Source organism: Euprymna scolopes, chromosome 29 (assembly GCF_053919585.1).
Source record: "Euprymna scolopes isolate OS-2025 chromosome 29, ASM5391958v1, whole genome shotgun sequence".
In the NCBI taxonomy this organism is placed as follows: Eukaryota; Metazoa; Mollusca; class Cephalopoda; order Sepiida; family Sepiolidae; genus Euprymna; species Euprymna scolopes.
The window spans coordinates 77,590,488-77,615,487 of record NC_136510.1 but is presented as its reverse complement, the minus strand read 5'-3'; the positions used below and the strand labels follow the sequence as shown (position 1 = coordinate 77,615,487).

General features: G+C 31.3%; 1 protein-coding gene across 3 annotated transcripts in view; it reads right to left on the bottom strand.

Annotated features, from left to right (window-relative positions):
• The window catches only part of LOC145252734 (uncharacterized), a 676,168-nt gene that overhangs the window by 547,093 nt on the left and 104,075 nt on the right, over positions 1-25,000 (bottom strand). For all 3 annotated transcript variants that reach the window (XR_013863661.1, XR_013863662.1, XM_080112601.1), the window contains exon 2: positions 22,467-22,507. The gene's annotated coding sequence lies outside the window, so the exon portion shown is untranslated. The remainder of the gene's footprint in view (positions 1-22,466; positions 22,508-25,000) is intronic.

The following is a 25,000-nucleotide window of genomic DNA, read 5'->3' as shown; positions in this document are numbered from 1 at the left end:
CTATAATAGTCAACCATATAGGAGCCTATTCGTTACCAGACACACATACAGACGTTCAGCTTTTTATATATATATATATATATATATATATATATATATATATATATATATATATATATATATATATATATATATATATATATATAGTAAATGTCTATGGCATCATAGCGTAATAGGTTAGGGCGCTGGACTGAAATACATAAGATTGTAGGTTCGAATCTCAACAATAGTCAAGCTACGCTGAAGAGGAGTAGGGCTCCGAAACAGGCGTGTCCGTAGACTACTGCTTTTAAAAATAATAAATAAATAAATAAATAAATAAATACGTCCAAATAAAAAATGTGAGACTTGCTAAGAAAAACAGGCGGAGACGTTAACCTTAATATCGTTTAAAAATCAACAACAAAAACCATATATATATATATATATATATATATATATATATATATATATATATATTTGGTAAAACTGGTAATTAGTAAAAACTTGAAGAGTGCTCAATACTATTGCAGAGCAAATATGTGTTTTAGTTTTTATTATATATATATATATATATATATATATATATATATATATATATATATAGAGAGAGAGAGAGAGAGAGAGAGCGAGATAAGAAAAAAACAAAGTCATGTGTCCATTAACGTTCTGTCTTTATTGTAAGACTTCTTCTTGATGATTTTTCCTTGTATACATTTAAGTAGAAACGTTCTCTTGTTATTGTTGGAGTTGGCATTCATGCAGAAGAAGTCTTGCAATTAAGACGAAAGGTCCATGAACACATAACTTGATTTGTTCTTTTTTATCCCTCTGTCTCGTCTGTAATTCGACCTTACTCAAGACTGCTATGCATGAGCCGTTGTAATTCGACAGGTAGTGCAGGCAAGAGACAAGCCGGTTCAACCCACCACGATGGACACCGTTGCAGCAATAGCAACAACCACAAATTACAACAGTTTCGGTCAGTTTAATCGGTTTCAATCGGGGAAAAAGGGCGGCTAGGGGTCAAAATTGAAAAATTAGTATGTGGAGGTAAACAAATTTTTCTCTTTTTTCAGCTGGTTCATGGCTGCCATGCGCGGTCGTGAAACATGACAGCTTCCTTATGTTAAGTATAAATTGATTTGAAAACGTATTTTAAAGATCATATCAAGTTAGCCTAATGGTTATCGTACTTGACTTACCGTGATTTACCAATGATTAACTCCTGATGAGTTTGTCCGCGGAAGGGGCCTATAGGGGTTTTCTGTATATTATTTTTAAGCGTTGTTATATATATATATATATATATATATATATATATATATATATATATATATATATATATATATATATATATATATAACACACTCATATATATAAACACACACACATTTATATATATAAACACACACACACGCACGCACACGCACACACACACACGCACACATATATATATTAATATATGTGTGTGTGTGTGTGTGTGTATAATGATTGTATCGTTTCATTTCCTAGATGCAGATCCACTGAAGTCTCTGTGTTTATTAAAAAGTGCTCAATAGAGGTAGAGTTGATAGAGAGTATATTTATTATAAAAACATAACTGATTACATATGCGCATACATGTTTCAGTGGAATCTCAAATTAGAGAGGCCCAACACTAAAACAAAAATCAAGATTTATTCATTTTGTATACAAAAAGATATTGTGGATGTGATATAAACCCGGAAAAAATGGAGGTTGGTATAGTTCATATAATGAATGAATCTTGATTTTGGTTTTAGTGTTACTTCTTTTTTCGGTGGGATTAGGTAGGCTTCCTTAGAGTAAGATTTGATTGAAACATGTATGCACATATGTAACCATACTATATATATATATATATATATATATATATATATATATATATCTCTATTTGTTAATGAAAATAATTATATAAACCAAGTTAATATGCAATGATTTTATCTTTCATTCTTATATATATATATGTATTATAATAAGATTTTTAATTATAAGAAAACGGTAGAACATATAAATATAAAAGATAATAATATAAATATTCCAGAATGTGAATGTAATTCCTCTCCGTTCTGTAATAATGAGATAAAACATGTAATTACAGGAGATTTAAATATAGTAAATAATTCGAAATTAAGAAAACTACTTAGTAAGGGTCCAAATTATAGAGAACCTAAATGCCTAAATTACACTAAATGCGTTAAAGAAGTTACTAAAGCACTAGAAGGTTTTATTATGTCTATGGTAAAGAAATATAAATTAGCACAGTCTACGTTTGATGCATGGAAAAATAGTATAATTGAATGCGTAAATAAAAAGGTTAAACATATAAAACAATTTAAACGCCCTAGAAAAACCAATCCTCTTTTAAAAAATTCAGAAATACGGGAGGAACTTAAAATACTTCAAGAAAAGTTCGTAATAGTTCCGATTGATAAAGCGGCAAACAATATAGCCTTTATATGTAAAAAATATTATATACAACGGTTATTGATAGAAGTAGGACTTATAGGAAACGATTCGGATACTTATAAAGTAAGTAATAGTAATTTAGATAGTATTATTTTGAATAATAGTATTATTAATGAAAAAGTAGGATTAAAGTTAGAAGATAAACACAAAAATCTTCCATGTATGTATTGGATACCTAAAATGCATAAAAATCCAGTTGGGGCTAGATTTATTGTAGGTTCAAAGACGTGCATCACTAAACCTCTAAGTAAAGCTATATCTAAAATATTTAAATTAATTATAAATCAAATAAATAATTTTCACCTGAAAAGTAAATTCTATAGTAATATAAATCTATTTTGGGTAGTAAATAATTCCAAACCAGTGAAAGAAAAATTAGATAAAATAAATTCCAGAATAAAAGCAAAATCTATAGCTACTTATGATTTTAGTACGCTATATACTAAAATTCCGCACGAAAAACTTATAAAAGAATTAAATGATACTGTAGATTTGGCTTTTCAAGGTGGAAAAGGTAAATATATAGACTTTTCAAACTCTAATGCTTTCTGGTGTAAAAATAAAAATAGCAAAACTAGTATTTCTAAAGGTATTTTAAAAATGCTTGTAAGCCATCTTATTAAAGAATGCTATTTTCAAATAGGAAATAAAATATTACTCCAAACGATAGGTATCCCAATGGGATTGGATCCGGCACCATTTTGGGCAAATTTGTATTTACATAGACTCGAGTATATATATATGTCATCATTATTAAAAACAGATATATCTAAAACATATAACTTTCATGGGTGTAGGAGATTTATAGATGACCTTATATGCATAAACGATAATGATGAATTCGAAAAAAATAAACATCTTATATATCCAAACGAACTAAAATTAAATTGTGAACATAGAGGACAACAGGCTACATTTCTGGATTTAGATATAAAAATTGAGGATGGAATTTTTCTTTATAAAATATTTGATAAAAGAAACGCTTTCCCCTTTAAAATAGTACGTATGCCCCATAAGGATAGCACCTGTCCCGTTTTTGTGTTTTATGGAACCATTATGTCAGAGTTTTTGAGAATAGCTCGCGTTACTCTAAAATTAACAGATTTTATACCACCAGTTTTTAGCTTAGTAATAAGGATGATAAAACAAGGTGGAGATAAAAATAAAATATTTAAACAGTTAAACAAAGCATTTGTTCGTTATCCTGATGCTTTTGAATCGTTTAAGATAAACCAGATTATATTGATAAAGGAAATCCAAAACTATATTAGCAATGTATAAATGTATTTATAATTACATATAATAAATTTATATAGTTAAAAAAAAAAAAAAAAAATGTATATATGTAAAAATAAAATATTTTTAACCTTTATATATCTAATTTTAAATAAATAAGAATGTAAATATACAAACTACTAACTATAGTGGGGGTGATAAGTAGTTAAATGGATTAATCCAAATCTTATAAATACAAGAATGATAAATTAAAAAATTAAAAAATGTATCCATTTTAAATGTGGAAATTGATGAATCGCACAGGTAAGAAATTCATTTTTATACTATGATAAGGTTAGTAATTACAATTAAGAATAGGAAATTGGGGAAAAAAATTTTTTTGTAACTTGTCTTCTTCCTAAGATTAAGGGTGGTGGTGTTTGATCAACACTGCTGGGGAGCCATGATGTAATACACTGTTTTGTTTTTAAATCCCCGAAACAGTGTTTCATGGTAAACAACTGATGATCCCTTAAAAAATATAAAAATTGGTATTATAGTAAATTAGAGAGTTGATGCAGTGATTGCAGGTGATTAAATGACTTACTGACTGGATGTTTTTTTTTTTTTTTTGATGAATGATAAAAAATAATTTTTTGTGTGGTTTCAAATGTTAAAAACTTCAAAGACTATATATATATATATATATATATATATATATATATATATATATATATATATATATATTGTGTATTTAGGCAGCATGTTTTCATACGGACAGATATTGTTAAATAGCACGGAGTGCTTTTGCTTAATGATCTTTTTTTTTGTAATTTTTTCATTTTCGAGTGGTCTTTCTTGTGTCTTGGTCGAATTTGTGTAGGAAAGTTCCGTAGTCGTTTTCATTCATCTGTTTATTTTTGTTTTGTTTGTAAGTACTTTCAACTGATTTTCTTTAGTCGTCTTCAATTAGTTTTTGATTAGTTTCGTTTAAAATCTTGATACCTTTATATGCTTCAGTTCAAATTACATTTAAATTACTTGAAATAGTGAATCGTTTCGTGTGTAAAAAAAAAACGTTTTAACATGTTAAGAACGTGACTAAAATAAATGTACAATGGTTTAAGAGTGTGATTTACGACTTGGTATGGAATTTACAGATTTTTTGTATTTTTAATTTATAAATTTAAATTACGACATATATATAGATATACATATGTAACTATATGTGTGCACACACACACAAACATACACACACATGTATATATTCAGTTTTCTTATTCTTTTGTCCTGCTTTCATAATCATTATAAATCTATAAACTTCCAATAACTGTTAAAATCTTTAAGCAAATATGATGCAATTCATATTTGTAGTTTCTTTTAAGGCATTAATCTGCAAAATTTATTGTATATTTTGCAAACCTTCTTTCCTCTGATGAGAAGAATTGCATTTTTCGAGACTCCACGGAATAAGGTCTTTCAAGTTTATATACATAGTTTTTGTCGGCTAATTAAAAATTTGGTAAACCTCTTTTATAGGTTTTTAATATATTTTTGAAAATTGGAATTAATTTTCAATAATATGATTTTTCTATTATATATATATATATATATATACACACATATATATATTTATATATTATATATATTTATATATATGTATATGTTATAAGTATGTATATATGTATATATATGTACACATATATATATATATATGTATATCTGTGTATATATGTGTATATATATGTATATGTATGCATATATATGTATATGTATACATATATACATGTATATATATGTATATATTTATATATGTATATATATGTATTTGTATACGTGTGTACATTATATATGTATATATACACATATATATATATTCATATATATATATTCATATATATATATATATATATATATATATATATATATATATATATATATTATCGGCATATCTTATTTTTGTATATTATATTTAAATAAATACGTAAAAGATTTTTTAAAATTATTCAGTGAAAGTAAACGAATTTTGGTCTTTAAAATCCATGCGATGTTTATTTACTTTAATGCAGAAACACGCAGCCTTTCATTTTTAATTAATCATTGTTCTTTTTTAAAGTTATTATTGAATAAAATTCAGTTTCAGTATTAATCGTGTTCCTAATTTTTATTGTTTCAATGGCTTCTTTAAAATAATAATAATAATAATAATAATAATAATAATAATAATAAAACAAACTTGAATTTTTATCAAAGGTCTAACTATTCGCCTGATCTTGTTTGCTTGTTCCACTAGCATGACGTCTCATTTCCAGTGAACAGACCTTTATAATGAGGGTCATGACTTAATCCACCAGAATGAAAAGCGTTGCAGCAGCAGCGGCAACAGCAGCAATATTATTATACATATATTTTATTAAAATAAAATCCTGAAGACCAAAACAGGCAATTATGACAGCATAATAATCTTCATGCTATGACGACCAGATCCTATGTTATGCAAATCATACCAGATGCAAAATAGGTAGATGTAAACAAGTCTATTAACGAAAAAAAAAAAAAAAAACTTCATTAACCTGATTTCTTACACCCATCCTTTTCATTAAGCGCAGCTTGTTTGTCACCGTTCCAATTATTTCTTTCTCTTCTCAGGTTCTTAATTGTAACAATATTAGATATCCAAAAGCTAAATTTTAACATCATTACATGTAAATACTTTTAACATAGACAAGAGTTCACACTAATAGTATTTTAGCAGCATGTAAATGTAGCACGCCTTACACGTGTTTCAGTGAATAGCAGAAATTTACCAAACAACTCATCAGAGACGGATATGTGTATGTGTTCCCCGGAGAAAAAAAAACTGTTTGCCAGTTTTTGTTAATTATATATATATATATATATATATATATATATATATACATATATATATATATATATATATATATATATATATATATATATATATATATATATATGAGAGAGAGAGAGAGAGAGAGAGAGGGAGAGAGAGAGAGAGACGTAGATACGTACACGATGAAACACGTGTCAGTGGATAATTATATATAAAAATATATATACATGCCGCTCCCCATATGGAGGTACCAAATTGGTTAAAGGGAAAATTATTTTAGGTAAAAATGCACTTTCGTAAATAACTTAATTCATTCAAAACATATCGCAAAAACAAAAACAAATAACATTGTACATGTATTTTTATTGTTTTTTTTTTTTGTTTTTGGGGCGTTTACATTGTTTTTCTCAATTTTGTCCCTGACTTTTGGACGTTCCTATTTTGAAAAGGAATAAATAATTGTTATAATTTTTCTTCTATCATTTGCAAATGATTCAAATTTTAGTATGTTATGGATGACAACGAGACTACGAGTTGTCAAAATTTCAGCTTTTTCACATTATTTCTAACAAATATTAGGTTGTAAAATTTTGTCCCTTACTTTTGGGCGCTACTATATATATATATATATATATATATATATATATATATATATATATATATATATATATATATATACCGCTTCAGGAAGTATCTCACTCCCGACACAATTTTCTGCTTTTACAAGAGCCAATCTATGCGTACTAGCTGCAAAACATTGGCAACAAACACTCATCTGGCTACAACAACTGTCAATAATTTCCCTTACTCTCTATCAGTGCCTAAAACTAAATGAAAATGTTATGAGCAAAATTTCTTTCTTAGAACTGTCTGTCTGTGAAACACACGATCGCGATACTGCTTCCTAGCTGACTATAACATCGTTGTTTTTCAAGTCTAATGTAAATAAGCTCTTATTGAGCTATTCTCTTAAATAATCCATCCCTGAAGTTCCACAATGTTGTATCATCGGCCACCATTAACTCTTATCCTCGAATGGCCCTTGGGCCTTGATAAGTAGTGACCATCTAACACATACATATATATGCATATACATATATATACATATATATACATATATATATGTACATATATATACATATATATATACATATATATGTGTATATATATACATATATATATACATATATATACACATATATATACACACACATACATATATATATATATATATATATATATATATATATATAGAGAGAGAGAGAGAGAGAGAGAGCTACATTCCAAGTTCAAAGGTTTTATTCATCAGTTCTTTCAGTTTATTAAAACTAGTGTACATTTTACAGAGCAGTTTCCTTACGCAGAAACAATCAATTATTTATATGTCAATATTGAATTTTTCATACCTATACTCCTCAGAAAATAAAAAATGTACTTATATATATATATGTGTGTGTGTGTGTGTGTGTGAGTGTTTGTGTGTGTGTGTTATTAATTGTAATACAGAAGATGAGAACATAATATCGGTTTCAGGTTTAAACAAAACAAAACAATGTAATGTAAACAACCCCACTGTAAGCTTTCATCAACCATTTTACTGGGGTCACATCATAGTCAAAGGGAAAAAATTCGCACAGCTACATGTGTGTCTGTTTGTGTGTGTACATATGTGCGTATATATGTGTGTGTATATGTGTGTCTGTACTGCAAATAATAGCTGCAAGCTTGCTTTCTCTATAGTGTTATTCATTATGTTGACCTTCTAGAAATTTTAAAGTCGCTACTTTATTTAAACATGAGGTATCACCATTTCTTTATAATAATGTAGCGTTTAATCAAGGAATAAAACTTGGAAATACAATCATCTCATCCAGTTACAATTAATGCAAAAAAAAAGACGAGATTAAGCAACATTCAAGGTCGAGGCTTCCAAATTAAATCACTGAAATATTATATGGCAGACATTTTGTAAAATAAATAAATAAATAAATAAATAAAATAAAAAATAAAATTAGGGCAATTTCACTGGGTGAAAATTCTTTAGGACAGAACATTTCAAAACCCAAAGAATAAAATAGTTACAAAATAGAATACAAACAGTCTAAAACAAAAACTTTATAAATAACATCTGAAGAAACAGTGTTGGTAAAATGGTATTACTACCAACAGAATCCCTTTGAATGTTAGCTAAACGTTTTTATTTTTAGTATATATTTTTATTATCCTCATCACTCTCTAATTGAAAACGCATTTACTAAACTCAATGCTATGGGACACACAGAATGAGGGAAAAATACAGCCAAATCTAATGTATAAACGACTATATGTTTGTCTGTCTGTCTGTCGCTCTATCTCTCGGTCTTTCTCTCTGGCTCCGTATTTTCAAACTCTATCTCCTCCTAAAACTAAAAGTCGCAGAGCTGCGCTATGGGCTTCAAATGATTGGATTTTTTTACGGGCTGTTCTTTTATGGGTCTTTAGTCGGTTAAAATTGCTTTCAAGGGGTCAAAAATGGGTCAAAGTTTTTTTAAAAAATCGTTAATCATTTTGTACATTCATCTTATTTATATATTTTATTTCCGGCAAACGTACACAAAATCTTGATAAAAATAAATTAAAAATAAATTTTCACAAAACATTGCAACATCTACAGCAAACAAAATTAGGCACAAGGCCCTATAGTTTATTTTTAATTTATATATCTTAATCCGTTTATATGCGAGTCACGTTCGCACAGTGATACAGCTTTGAATGCTGCAGTTTTAGTTTCGATTCTAGCTGATGGCACCTAAATACTTTTTTTTTCACTTTTGTAAAAATGGGGCAGAGCAACTTGCTTTTTTGTTTTAATTCATATTCCAAAAAAAAGCAAGTTCCTCTTCCTCACCCTGTATATACGAAATCTGGACAAATTAAAATATCATATTTAAGCGTATTTTACGCCCAGGCAAAGCGCCCAGCCCCGCTAGTACAATATATTATAATAAAGTCATATTCCTGTTTGTTCGTTCACAATTTAAATAATATGTACAAAAGGTACGCTGTTTCACAAATTAATTTTCATACTAAAAACGGACGTTCACTGACTTTCATTCAAGAATTACTTCTATATATACTATTTATTCAAAAGTAATCTACATTCAATGAGTAGCCTCATTTGCATATTACATTTAAGAAAACTTATTTTGATTGATGTTATTAATTGTGTGTTTCAATATACCTGTTTTGAATGTTCTATTTAGAAATATTACTTAAAATGGATTTATTTAATTTATTTTTAATTTAATTTATACTTAATTTAATTTATTTTCAATTATTATTAGCCGACTCATTTGCCTTTAAAAACGCAATTAAGTTTATTGATTTACGCTGTGACAGTTATTCCCCCTTTAAATTATGAGAGTTATTTCCCGTTTAATTTTCAAAGAAAAAAATGGATGTGTTTTACGCTTCCATAAATCTGACATTTTTCCACTTTCAGCAATATTGTAAGAAGCTAATTATTCCGTGTATCTTAAATAGAGCGTAACTAAACCCTCGACCCATCATTATGTTTCAACCTGACAATGCCGGCACATACAACTAGTATACTTCGCTAATACAGATTAATAAGCTATCCTTCTATATTGAATTCATGGGGTAAGAGTAGTATCTGTTTTGTTGTTATAATACCAACTTTTCAAGCATTATCTTCTCTTTGTGGGGAATGTACGGGGTAGTTTGGTATTTGTTCTTTTGTTATGTAAACCATCCTGCCAGGCATTATCTCTTTTGGAGAATAGTGTAGTATATGTGTTGTTATAAAATCATCCTCTCATTTAACAACACGGACTGGCGACCTGGGTGTTCCATGTTCAAATCCAATTCGTTCCACAAAGTTACCTTCACTTAGGATGTTGGCAACCTTCACTTGGTTCCTACCGTAAGTACTCAATATCTTTCTAGAACGAATTCTGACCTCGAAAAATATCGGAGAAACCAATGCTATAACAGAATCTTCGGAGTCATACGATATGATGCTGCTGATGATGATCGACAGTATTTCTACAAAAGATCTGCTTGTTTGTTTAATATTCCATTGACATGACTTAATAATGCTTCCCTTGCATTCCGCCTGTCATAAGATGTTTATCATAACAGCGTTTTAACTATAACTTGTTTTTATTTTTTCGTCTTACTAATATCCTAGAAATGGACTTCAAGAACAATTAAAACTGCCCCTCCTCTTCAAAGGCAGTATCTTTACTAAACAAAGTAATAAAACTGTCAAGTTAAAAAAATTCTTTTAAAAGCCTTTTTTTTTTGTCTCTGCCTAAATAAAATCTGACAAGGTTTCTTACAGTTAATTTTTTCAAATTTCTATTTTGAAAAGTTATCGCTTTGTTTCTTTTTGATGTTACTAGACAAAAAAGAAAAAAAAGTTTTCCTGAGAGAAGAGGTGTTGGGTCGAATTTTAGTCTAACTTCTTGCAGTTGTCAATTTCCGGTTTCAAAAACAGCAGCCATCGCCAAGTGGACACTTTCTATTTTGTTGAATTAACCTACTTCTACAAACTATTTATAAATTATGACCCCCCGCCCATGATATCTTTTACCGATAAAATCTGATACTCGTATATCATCTCCATCTACATCTGTTAACGGTATGAGATCTGGTGAAAGACCAGCTAACAGATGTCTGAACCGGAAGATAATGTCTAACCCAATTGATTCTATTCCACACGCTTAGAGTTCATTTTTCATATTGATAAGTACCTGGGCATGATCTTCATGTGAATCCAGTCGTAAGGCACCAATTTAGGGACTTTGAGGTGTGTGGAATTACCCTTCGTTATAATTACTGCCTCTCCAGGTCCACTCTGACCAGAAAATAGTTTTTTTTACCACTCATCAAGGCCCAAAGGCCGCTGGATGATAAAGGTTAAATGTGTGTCAAATGGGCGGTGAGACAACACTGCGTAGATTGATAATGATGGTAGTGATTGGGCAGAATTTGATTATTTAAGAGGACAGCTCAACAAGAATTTGTTGATATTGAACTTGAAAACAGCCATGTTGTAGTTAGCTGAGAAGTAGTCTCGCCACACAGTGTTCCACAGGCAGGCAGTTCTAGAAAATAAATTTTACTCTTGGAAGTTTCATTTAGTTTTAAGTATATATGTAGGTATGTAGGTATGTATGTAGGTAGAGAAAGAAAGAGAGAGAAAGAGAAAGAGAGTGAGAAAGAGAAAGATAGAAAGAGAGAGATAGAAAGAGAGAGGGAGAGAAAGAGAGAAAGAGAAAGAGAGAGGGAGTAAGAGAGAGAAAGAGAGAGAGAAAGAGAGAGTGAACGAGAGAGATAGAAAGAGAGCGAGAGAGAGAGAGAGTGAACGAGAGAGATAGAAAGAGAGAGAGAAAGAGAGAGAGAGAGAGAGAGAGAGAGAGAGAGAGAGAGAGAGACTATTGACGATGATTGTAGCTAGATGACTTTTTGTTATGAATGTTTATGAGGGAATATACCATAGATTGAAGTTCAGTCGAGAACCTGCTATAAAAATAACAAAAGACTGAAGAAAGTCTAGCAATTTCTGTGAGAAAGAGGCAGTGGGACGGGGGGGGACATTGTCCACTAGCTTTCGAAGTCAATTTTGTACTCTGTCGAGGCAGAAAAGGATGCTCTGAGTGGCAACAGTGCTGCATCTTAGGACTATGAGTTAAATAGTATGTCTCAAGCGCAATACTAAATTACCTTGGATACACCACCACCCGAAATCCATCTTCAATAGCTTTTTCGGCATTTTTTCCTTCTTGCCTACCCTACTTCCCAACCCTATCAAATACTTAAAACTCCCCCCTCTCCCACACACACTCACACTCACATACACTCACCAACTCTCCTTGTTATGATACAAAACTGCATTCAGCATTAAAGCCCTAATTTTGGCGTTTTAGAGAATAAAAGTTGCCCCTTATTTATAGGGAAATGTGTGCCGAAGAGGATACTTCAGTGGTGTTGCCATATTGAAATAATGTGTTAAAGTTTTTGAAGGATTAGTAGATGTAAAACGATTGATGTGGCATGTCAATGAATGTGAAGGAAATGTGCTAGGTGGGAGCAAAAGCGAGATTTGATATGTTTACATATATATTATATATAAAAACATCGTATTTTTTCTTATGAATTTATATGGGTCTCTGGTGAGTTGTTTCGTCAATCTGTACCATTCAACGAAACACGTGCAAGACGTATCGTACAATAAATAAAATGATTTGAATGTTATATAAATATACATGTCACATTGGAATTGTTTATTAACGGTATATATATATATATATATATATATATATATATATATATATATATATATATATTACAATAGAAAAATGCGAGCATGAAAAGTAATATGGTTAAGCTTAAACATGGAAAAGTAAAGGATTAGTTGTTAAAACTGGAAAAGAAAAGGACAAGATATTCTAATAAAAATATAATAACTTTATAACTTAAAATATAGCAGCATTAAGAATTGATTACATAATGTTAAAATTGAATTTTTAAAAATTATTAATGCTGCAATATTTTAAGTTATAAATTTATAATATTTTTTAGTAGAATATCTTGTCCTTTTCTTTTTCGATTTTAACAACTAGTCTTTTACTTTTCCATGTTTAAGCTCAACCATATTACTTTTCATGCTCGCATTTTTCTATTGTAATCCATGATTTTTCCAGGCTTCCAATAAATTGACTTGTTCTCTATTGTTCTTTCAGTTTTATTTTTTTTTGCCCCCACAAACACATATGTAATGACAATGTACGGCACTCGTCTGCTTTCAATAAAATCCTCCAATTATATCTCTTTCACACGTTCATTCTGTCTTATTCACGAATTACTTCTCTTTTTGAATTAGTAGCAGCAGTAGTCGCTGAAGCGACGTGGTTGCTATGAAAACCAGTTATAAAAAGCGTCGCTCACCTCTTTATATATTTTTGCGATTTTGAAGACCAGAAAATTCATCATAACTTTTGTTTTACTGAACGAAAATTTAATATCGATGAGAAGGTGATCGATAAACTGTAATAATTGTCCTAATCAGTTCTAAATGACCGTGTTTGAATTATATATATATATATATAGGGTGACCCCCCCCAAAAAAAACGGGTCCCAACTATAATTAGGCCCCGTTTCTTAGTGTTTTGTCCGAATGAAATGAAACTTTGGTCATAACTAGTTTATTATATTCAAAACATCACATCAAAACACAAGGGCATTTGACCTTTTTTTTTCTCCGTTCTACAGCATATGTTCTAGATGGCCTCCATTTATCTTCTTTTTTTTTGTCACACTGTATACATATATATATCGATGTATAAGATTCACTCCTAAACTAATGAACATATTATTATGAATTATTAAATATATATTCTAGGCAACATGGTGAGTGACGTGAACACATTAATTTTTCATAAACTTAAATACATCAACAGAACAGTTTTACACTATTTTTATGGCTTTTTACAAAGATTAAAATTCAGATATAATGCTGAATTTTATGTCTACAATCTTTCTTCCAATCGTGATCAAATTTATTGATTAATCATTTGATTTTTATTCTAAATATGTCAAAAATGTAAACAACTTAAGTTGCTTTTAGAAAACAAAAATGTACTTCAAGAAATCCTGCTTAATTGACTATTAATCAAATTTAATACAAATCTAAAGTTAATCGTAGCATAGAGTACACATGTATATCTCTCTTGTATATATATATATATATATATATATATATATATATATATATATATATATATATATATATATATATATATATATAGTCTTGAAAGTTTTTTAACCTTTAAAACTATATTAAAAAACTTATTTAATTTTTATATTTTTTATCATTTGTTAGAAAACTATTTAGTCAGTAAGTCATTTAATCACCTGCAATCAATGCACCAACTTGCTCTCTTGAATTCACTGTAGTATTAATGTTAATTTAAGGGATCATCAGTTGTTTCGGGGATTTAAAACAATTACACACACACACACACACACACACACACACCACCACCACCACCACCACCACCACCATGATGTTATAATCATTAGATCACGCTGACAGATGTTAAAAATATTTAAAAATAAATGTTTAAATTTCTCGCGGGTAAGGTTGGCCGAGACGATTTATTCCTTGGTAATGGAGCCAGAAATGACTTCGTTGAGGGTTCGAATCTCCTTACTGGCAGTAATCGTGTCAGTCTGCACTGATGATTCCCGAAAGGATAAAGCACTAGTGTCTGTAGGTATTTAATAATTATTATATTAAATAATATATATATATATATATATATATATATATAAATAGTATTCCGAATTTTATTGGGTTTATATAATTGATAATTCGGTAACCGTTCATATAACAATAAATTTTAAGTCAGAATGAGATGACTAAAATTGTAAGCTTCAAAATTACCATATTTTGTACTTGAGCATTCATATTTAACAAAATCAAGATATCAAATAATAGATTGATCTCAACAAATAGTGTATTTCATCGTTCGTTGCAATTGCTTCAAGACCATTCGGAAAAAATCAAGCCCTATATCGTTCGAAATTTTTCACTAGTATAGCCTCTCATCATACGTTTTGAAAAAAAAAACACTTTTACAATGAAACAATATGGAATCCATTTCCATTTTAAGGAAAGGGAAACCTATGAGAAAATATTTTACCTGCATCTCTTTCTTCCAAGGGTTTTTTTAAAAGATTTTTTATTAATAAAATTATAATATAATCTTCAACTGTATCTTCAGTAATTACTGCCTTCCATAGTTGTTGTTATCTCACCACGTTTCTGACGATGAGAATAATAGTCCGCAAATAAATTATATATATATATATATATATATATATATATATATATATATATATATATATATATATATATATATATATATACATAATGTATATTAAATAAAATTGTGTGCATAAACTTTTATGAATGTAAAACTTAACAACATATTCAAAGAAAATAAATATTTTTAATGAATAAAAAATAAATATAAAATAATAAGTCTCCAGATGTACCTCTCTATCGTACAGTATATCGATACTCTATGGATGACTGGGATAGTTTCCGCACATTTATATCAGATCTACCTCTGCATTCCATGTTTAAAAAGGATATGTCCTCTATAGTGTCAGACCTGACAGAATGGTTTATTGTAAGTATAGACCGTTTCATACTCTCGAAAAAATTCCAGCAAAAACCTAACAGCCAGCCGTGGTTCTCTCTGGAATTAGCTGCTGCCATTGTGCATAGAAATCACTTTTTCCATTGCTTCCAACGTAATAGATGTACTGAGACTAAAGCCGCTTTCAGAACTGCCAGCAACCACTGTAAAAAAGTAATAAAGAAAGCAAGAGAGTTGTATGCTCAGTCCGTCAAGTCCAAAGAAGCTGAGCAGCGGCTTAGTTCCCACCAGTTTTGGCAATAAGCAAACAGAATCCTGAACAGAAGCGTGTGCTCTATCCCAACTCTCATAAATGGAACTGAGGTAATCTCGTCAGCATCAGACAAAGCCAAACTCTTTGCCAAGAACTTTGCAGCTAATTCTAACCTTTGCGACCAAGGCTGCCAACCTCCAATATTTCCTCCTGTATCAGAAAACACGCTATGTGATATACGTATATCTGTACGTGATGTTGCCAATCTAATCAAAAACCTTGATTCCAGTAAAGCAACTGGCCCTGACGGTATTCCAATTATAATACTCAAAAGACTTCAACCAGAACTTGCGCCCATCCTTACAAAACTGTTTAAACGTTGTCTTAAGGAGAATTGCTTCCCATCACCCTGGAAAATCTCATCAGTATACCCTGTATTTAAGAATTCAGGTGATCGCTCTTCTCCCTCTCAGTACAGGCCAATAAGTCTCCTGTGCATCATGAGTAAGTTGCTGGAATCTGTGTTAAATAGAGAAGTAATCAACCATCTCAGCAAAAATAACCTTCTTAGTGACACGCAATATGGTTTCCGTTCTGCTAGATCAACAGCAGATGTGCTTACAATTATATCTCATAGGATTAGCGAATCTCTCGACGGAGGCTACCTTTCTAGGGCAATTGCTCTTGACATATCAAAGGCCTTTGATAGAGTATGGCACAAAGGTTTACTTAACAAGATATCCAGCTACAGTATAGCTGGAAATGTCTTCTCAATTATTAAATCATTTCTCTCTGATAGGTTCATAAGAGTAGTGGTCGATGGGCAGAAATCAGAAGCTCTTAGTATTAATGCTAGAGTCCCTCAGGGGTTCATCCTGGGTCCAACTCTCTTCCTGATCTATATTAATGATCTTCCAAATCACATCCTTACATCATTCGGAGACATCTATGCTGATGACACTACTATCTATGGTAGCACATCTAAGACCGAAAACGTCCAAGTTCTCTCTGATTCTCTCTCCTCTGATCTTGAGCAAGTGGTACAATGGGGAAAGGGGTGGCTGGTTAATTTTAATGCATCCAAAACCAAGTTTTTATCTTTACATCATCAACGCTCTGATCCCCATCTGACATCAATTGAAATGAATGGCTCTCGTCTTGGGGATGCCTCATGTTTTGACAAGCTTCTGGGATTGACCTTTACTCCTGATCTTAAATGGAACACATACATTAAATCCGTTGCCAAGGCCGCTGGAAAAATGGTAGGATCCTTCTATCGATCCAGTAGATATCTCACTGCTGATGCAATTCTCTATCTATATGAGAGCCAGGTACGTCCAAGGATGGAGTACTGTTGCCACATCTGGGCAGGAGCTGCTATCTGTCTTGATAGAGTTCAAAATAGACTTTGTAGCCTTGTAGGGGATGCCCTTTTCTCTTCCCTGCAACCTCTTTCTCACAGAAGAGATGTTGCGAGTCTGTCTCTGCTTTATCGTTATTTTCATGGCAAGTGCTTGTCTGAGCTCCATTCTATGCCCCCCCTCGCCAAACTTTCACAAGAAACACCCGTCTAGCAGAAACCACTATCACTAATTTCCCCTACTCTTTATCTGCGCCTAAACCTAAACGTAGATTCCATGAGCAAAGCTTCTTTCTTAGAACTGCACGCCTATGGAATTGTCTTCCGTTTTCCTGCTTTCCGACTGACTACAATATGGTTTTCTTCAAGTCTAACGTAAACAAGTTCTTAATGAGCCGTTCCATATAAGTTAACAAATTTACCGAATTTCCATTACAAACGGTTACTATATTGTCCAATTTCTACTGTACACTCTTTAACCCTTATCATCGAGTGGCCTCTGGGCCTTGATAAGTGGTGATGCCTATGTAAAAAAAAAATAAAAAATAAAAATACGTCCTGTTAATCGTTTAGGAAAGCGAAAATTAAATACAAATATGCAACTGCTTATATCGCTAAAAAATTCCTTGCCGGATCGTAAAATACGCTTAAATATATTTTAATTCATGAAGATTTCTGAATTGAATAATATATTGTATCTAATATATAGTGGTGATTACAAAAGTTATAAAAGTTTTTAGCTAGAATCGAAACTAAAACATTTAGCGCCCCAGCTGCGTCTCATGCCAATGTAGCTATCGAGAGATAAGTAAAAAAAGATTTAATATTAAACGATTTGAATAAATGAATTGAATTTGGGCATGCGCAGGAAGGAGTAAAAATATATCGGCAAGTTGAAAGGAACAGGTTGCATTTCAAATTGCCGCTATATGTCTGTACGCGTTATTCATCCATCCAAACACAGAGTTTGCTCGTTATAAACCATCCTTGGTGTAAGATTACTATTTCCTGTTAATTTCAGTGCAATGTGATTAGTAGCTTAAGAGTTTATCGGTTAAATATTTACTCACAGATAGACACGCACGTACATTTGCTGATTTATTTATGCTGATATGAAAGTGTGCAGCTCAAAATCGTGTACATATTACTTATACTCGTCCTAGTATATGACATACATACATACATACATACATACATACATACATACAGATAGATAGGGATAGAGAAAGAAAGAGGGTGGTTCTAAAATTTCCCCAAATATCTTCCGTGGAATTATCTGCATATGTACATTATATACTCTGTCAAAGAACCCAGTACAACTTGTTGCATGGTATTTGCAGAGAAAAAAAAGGAATATAAATAAAAATAATAAATTAATACCGTTTGTTTTCCAAAAATTCCGCAGGGATAAATACTATGCAAGAAAACACTAAATATAGCACATATATATATATATATATATATATATATATATATATATATATATATATAAAGATAAAAGATAAAATATCGTAGAGATTAAAAATTGATAATCTATTAATTAATAATCTATCACCGCTATATTTCCAAACACAATTTTTAATCTCTACGATATTTTATCTTTTAGACGTAATCCACTACACTAGTTTACTCTAATTAGTTCTTCTCTCATAAAATGTATATACATGTATATATGACATCTAATTTACATAAGGAAAACACGCTGCTCTCCCCCATCATTATATATAGCCCCAATCCTCCGAAACCGGGCGAAACGTTGAGTATCCAGGTCCTTCCACCTCCATTTTATTTCATATATATATATATATATATATATATATATATATATATATATATATATATATATATATATATATATATATATATATCTCCTTCATACTATTCTATAAGACCTTTTTTCAACATTTTTTTATTCTGTTATTTTATTTATCCCATTTCCAGAAAGTTACACACAAAGTCAAATGTGGGTTTGATGAAAGTGTTTTTCTGGAGAGAGCTGGATTCGAACTTGGTACATGCAGATTATCAGTTCTGGTCGTTAACCACTTAACCACCTTCCCTCTAACTCATCTTATCTGCTTCGTTCTTTCTTTTTGTTGTGGGAAGAGGGGGGATGATTCTATATTTTGGTAATAATAACTTGTTTCTTTTCTCTTTTTTTCTATTTCTTTATTTATTCTTTTTTTTCATTCTTTTTCTATTCACTTTTTCTCTTTTTTTTGTTTTTTTTTTGTTTTGGGGGATTTTCTTTATTCTCTTTCTTTTCCTTTTCATTTCTCTTTCACTCCAACTTCAGAAAATCATAACAGGAAGAATATTTAACATAAAAAAAATTGACAGACTGACATTTTGGTATTCAGTTTTAAGCATAATCATGACGGAACATTTGCTTTCCATATGAACATATGAAGGATTAATATGGAAAATGACGGGGAAAATATGGGGAATTTTTCGACAGACATTTTGCCTGATAACAAAGCAAATAAAACAGAATCAAAGAAAACAGCGCCAACTCTGGCTCGCCATTTTTATTCTGTCTTTACAATGTTCTTAAACAAAATTCAATATATTTGATTTTTTTCCATCATTGCTTGTGACATTTACGTTTGAAAAGTTTTATTGGTCAGTTGTGCTTAAATTTTAAACGGTATTTTTGTTGGTCTGTCATGCTGAAGTTTGAAACAGAATTTTCATTGTTTAGTTGTACTTACATTTAAAAAAATATTCCGTTTTGGCGATGGACACAACAGCAAAAACATCGCGTTTTTTTTTTTTCACGTTCTTTTCCTTCTTCACGGTACGGGTTCGAACCTACTTACTACTCCTATCCCCCCCCTTTTTGCGCTTGCAATTTTCCTTTTTTTTTTTTTTTTTTGCTCAATCAACACCCTTACACATACCTCCACTTTCTTTTCCGCCTTGGCGTCACGGGTTCGAACCTGCCTGCCTAATACAACTTTTTTTTTTTTTGCTCAACACACACCTCCAAACACCCAGGCAATGTCGGGCACCCATGCTAGTATACATTAGAAGTTATATCGATGTGTTTATGAAAAATAGCAACAGTAATAATTTTTTAAATATTTTTATATTTCATTTTATTTATTAATTTAAATTTTCTCACGGTGTTTTAAGCAAAATGGAGACAGACATAAATAAATGTTTATTCTTCCACACGAGTGCTTTGAAATATCACAACAATTGCTTTGGGGACAAGTACCACATATGCCATTAAACTTCTGATATTAGGGACACTGACATTTCAAATCAGAGGAATGTAAATAAACGTGTAGACCCGTAGACACTAATGGATGGTAATGTTTTTTTTCTTCTGTTTTTCATTTGTGTGTTTTAGCTCAGATTTTAATCTACTAATTGTAATTAGTATACGAATCTGACACATTTTTTAATGTTTTCTTGTTTTAAACTCTAGTTGCACCCCCTCTCTCTCTTGCTCTCTTTCTCTCATCATTGATGATATAGTAGTCAGACAAATCTCCCCTCCCTTTGTACTTTTTCTTTCTTACCCTCTTCATTGTTGACATAACAATCAGACCAATCTCTCTCGCACTTTCATCTCCCTCTCTTTCTCTCTCTCTCTCTCTCTTGCTCTCGTCATTGATGATATATATAATAACAAAGATCTCCTTCACTCACGCTTTTTTTTATTTAAGTTTATTCTTTGTCTACAATTGGTTACTATTTCACATCTACTATTTATTAAGTTTTATGGATCTTTAAAATTTTAAATCTCAAACTTTCGTTCTCCCCCCCCCGTTTTCTCTCCTCATTGTCAATGCAATAACTAGTCTAATCGCTCCGTCCACTGCACTTTCTGTCACTCGCTACCTATCATCTCTCTCTATTTCTCTTCATTCATTGTTGATACAACAGCCAGACTAACCGCCCTCTTTCTTTATCTCTAGCGCTCTTATTAAAACGACATGATTGATATATTCTTTCATTTTGACAAAGCTCTGCACTTCATAGTTCTTATGCGTAATATCTATTTTATACAAAACTAGCCTGGGTGCTCGGCGTTGCCCGGTATGTGTAATATATATTTTATACTAAAGTAGTCTGGGTGCCCAGCGTTGCCCGGCGTTGCCCGGTTGTTTGGAGGTGTGTACTGAGAATAAAAGGTGGTAGTAGGCATGCAGGCTCAAACCCGTACCGCGAAGGAGGAAAAAAACGAAGAAAAAAAGTGACGCCTTTGATGTTGCATCCATCGCCAAACCGGAAGTGGCGAAGATTAAGGCTAGTCAATCGAAAAGAGGGGATGACTTTCGAAAATATCGACGAAAAAAGCGACCCCTCCTTGTAGAAAAGTGCCCAGTTGATGGGGAAGTGATTAATGTTTTTATCCAATTTTTCGATATTTGTCGTCCGAAGGGCCGAGCTTCAAAACGATACCGATCTCGTGAAAATCCATCGCTTCTATCGAAAGTTTACGTACATACATACATGATGATTGCAACGTCTTGCCACTTCCTCAGACATTTAAGTCCATGAACCCAAATGCCTGAGGGAGTATCTATACAAAGATGATGTTACAGAGTTTTAGCTTTGTACGACAGCTAAGTCTCTCTCTCTCTCTCTCTCGGTTCAAAATTTTTAGATCCAGCAACAAGCAAGAGCAAGATAGCCAGCAACAAGTTAAACTGCAGACCAGCTTAAAGCGGGTACTGGTCTCCCGCTTTATAGTTTTTTAAATCAGAGATTTGCTTTTCCTAGAAAGGTTGCCTTCACCACGGCTTTTGGGAGCCCTCTTCACCCCAACACACATATATATATATATATATACACACACAAATATACACGGTGCTAGTTGGTCGTTGACCCCGAAAAAGGGTTCATTCGCCCTTTGGAAGGGCTTGCTTTTAATCCTTCAGGGACACTAGCTGCCCTTCTCACCAAACAAGTCTGGTGGGGAACCAGTTTAGTCGCCGGTGACCCGACCATGAAGCAGGTAGTACTGGGTTACATGGTCCCAGTAGCATATGACATGATCTGACCAACATACATACATACATACATACATACATACATACATACATACATTTAAACAAACAGGTGAGATTTATATTATAGATGTTGGTTCACCAACGATCCTCAAAAAAAAAAAAGTTTAATAAATTTTGAACTTACAGTTTTCATTTATGTCATCGCCAAGTCATTCTCAATTCATTCTGTAAAATAAGAGCAAACGAAATATAAAAAAAGGGTTTTTATATATTGATTTTATATAACATGCATTTGAGTTGTACTTGTGTCATTTAGTATAAATTTTTTTTACTAATAAATGCACGTATTTTTTCTCCAGCTTAAAAAAAAAAAAGGTTAAATGAACTAGTAATGAAACTTTTCAAAAACATCGTAATGGCAAGTAATGGATGAGAATAGTATTTTTCCAACTGATCAAAAGATGCGTTTTCTTCAAAGTATTTGTTTTTAAATGCTATAAACAATATATCGATGCATGCAGGTGTAATAATAACAATTCTATATGTTGTTTTCGTCTAATATTCACCCGACTTAGCTAAACAGGTGAGTTATATGAAGTAATGATTTACTATAATAATTATTAAATATTTATTAATAATTATTAAATATATATATATATATATATATATATATATATATATATATACATTCATATGCACATATATACACAAATATACATATATATACACATATATACATATATATGCACATACACATACATATATACACACGTATATATATATATATATATATATATACACTAGCAAAAGTACCCGTCGTTGACTGGGTTCAAAAACAGCATACAGAAAATGAACTCTGATTTATTAAAGTATGATAGGTTATGAAAAGGAAGGGTTGTAAAGAGATAGCTTCGAATTCGGGGGTGTCAATACCGAAGCAAAATATGATGAAAGTAAAAATAAAATAGATAAACCCATAATTTATTATACCATACCTGTTCACACTGAAACACTTATCACAATATTCTGTGGACCTATATTAAAAAACCTTGTTAAACTATATATTGACATATTTCCATTCTATGGAGGATAGGCGCGAACGAACACCCCATAATTTTATTATACCATATTTCTTCAAACTGAAACATAATTATCAAAGTATACTCACGCAGATAGATATGAAAAGTCTTTATTAAAGTGTGTGCTTATTTCGATTCTATGGAGACCATGCGCGAACGCAGACCCCACAATTTTATTGAACCACCGTTCTTCAGGATCAAACATACCCATTTCTGTGTCTCGATACATCTTCTATCATTATATGTAATCAGTTTTTAAAATAATCAACCATATAGGAGCCTATTCGTGACCACACACACACACACACACATCCAGCTTTATATATATATATATATATATATATATATATATATATATATATATATATATATATATATATATACTTGACTGTTGAGGTCCTGGATATGACCTAAAACTATATCCAGTGGTGAGGCCCCAGCTTGCGGGCTTTGGGGAGTGTGAAGCCACCCTTTAATTGCTCCCAGGTCCACTCTGACCTGGAGTGGTAGTACCTGTTAGGGTTCCAACTTAAATAGAAACCGACTTGAAAACAACAAATATATTCTATTAAAAAAAATTTCTTCAAAATCTTTGGATTCGGCATTAAATAACCCGAAAAGGGTGGATATGCCGTAACCAACCAACCAACCAACCAACCAAACAAACATCGACTGTTGAATCACAATCACTATCACTCTTTTACTTCAATAAATTCATAAACTGATATATGGTAGCTCTTAAGACATGTTTACATAATTAAAAGTAATAAGTCTCTTTACTTCTATATTAACTTTATGGATAAATTAGGCGTCTAAGGTGCTTATTGTTTTGCCATCTGATTTACATAATGCTTACGATATGTAACGAGGCCAATTAAAATTAGATAACAACGCAGAGCGTTGTCGAATCAATATAATTCGACAATGCTCTGCGTTGTTATCTAATTTTAATTGCACATACACATACATGCGTTGTTATCTAGTTAGTGAAAGAAATCAAGAAAAATACAAAAATGGCGAAGAGGTGGGTGACTTAGTCATTGACATATAAATTACTAATAATTAGAAAAATTAATCAAAACGGATTTTTTAAAACATAACTCAATCCCTGAACTAAAATATACAGCGTGTCCAAAAAGCCACTGAAGGGTTGAAAATCTTTGTCATTTTACCATTGATGTATATCTTTTTCTCTATTTTAGATATTTTACAGATAATATTTTCGTATAGCATCGAACAACGTACGCACGTTGTTAAATTGTTTTACCAAAATCAAGGGTCAATTGTTTGGACTCAAAGAGCGACAACATTATCTCTAGCTATGACAATGTCAAATGCCCACCATGTTCCCCAGACTTGACCAGCCCCGACTTTTTCTTGTGGGGATTTCTTAAAGAAAAAGTCTATGTTAACAGACCCGAAACCCTGCAAGAATTGAAGGAAAACACCAGGAACGAAATTAAGGGAGCTAATTCGCAATCCAGAGATTCTGCAATCTGCCATGAATAATGTTTTGGAAAAAGCACAAATATGCGAAGCTGAAAATGGGCAACATTTAAAAGACATTATTTTTCATAAATAAAGATTGGTTGAATTTTGCATTTTTTTAAAATTTGCCAATGTCTTAGTCAGATTGTGT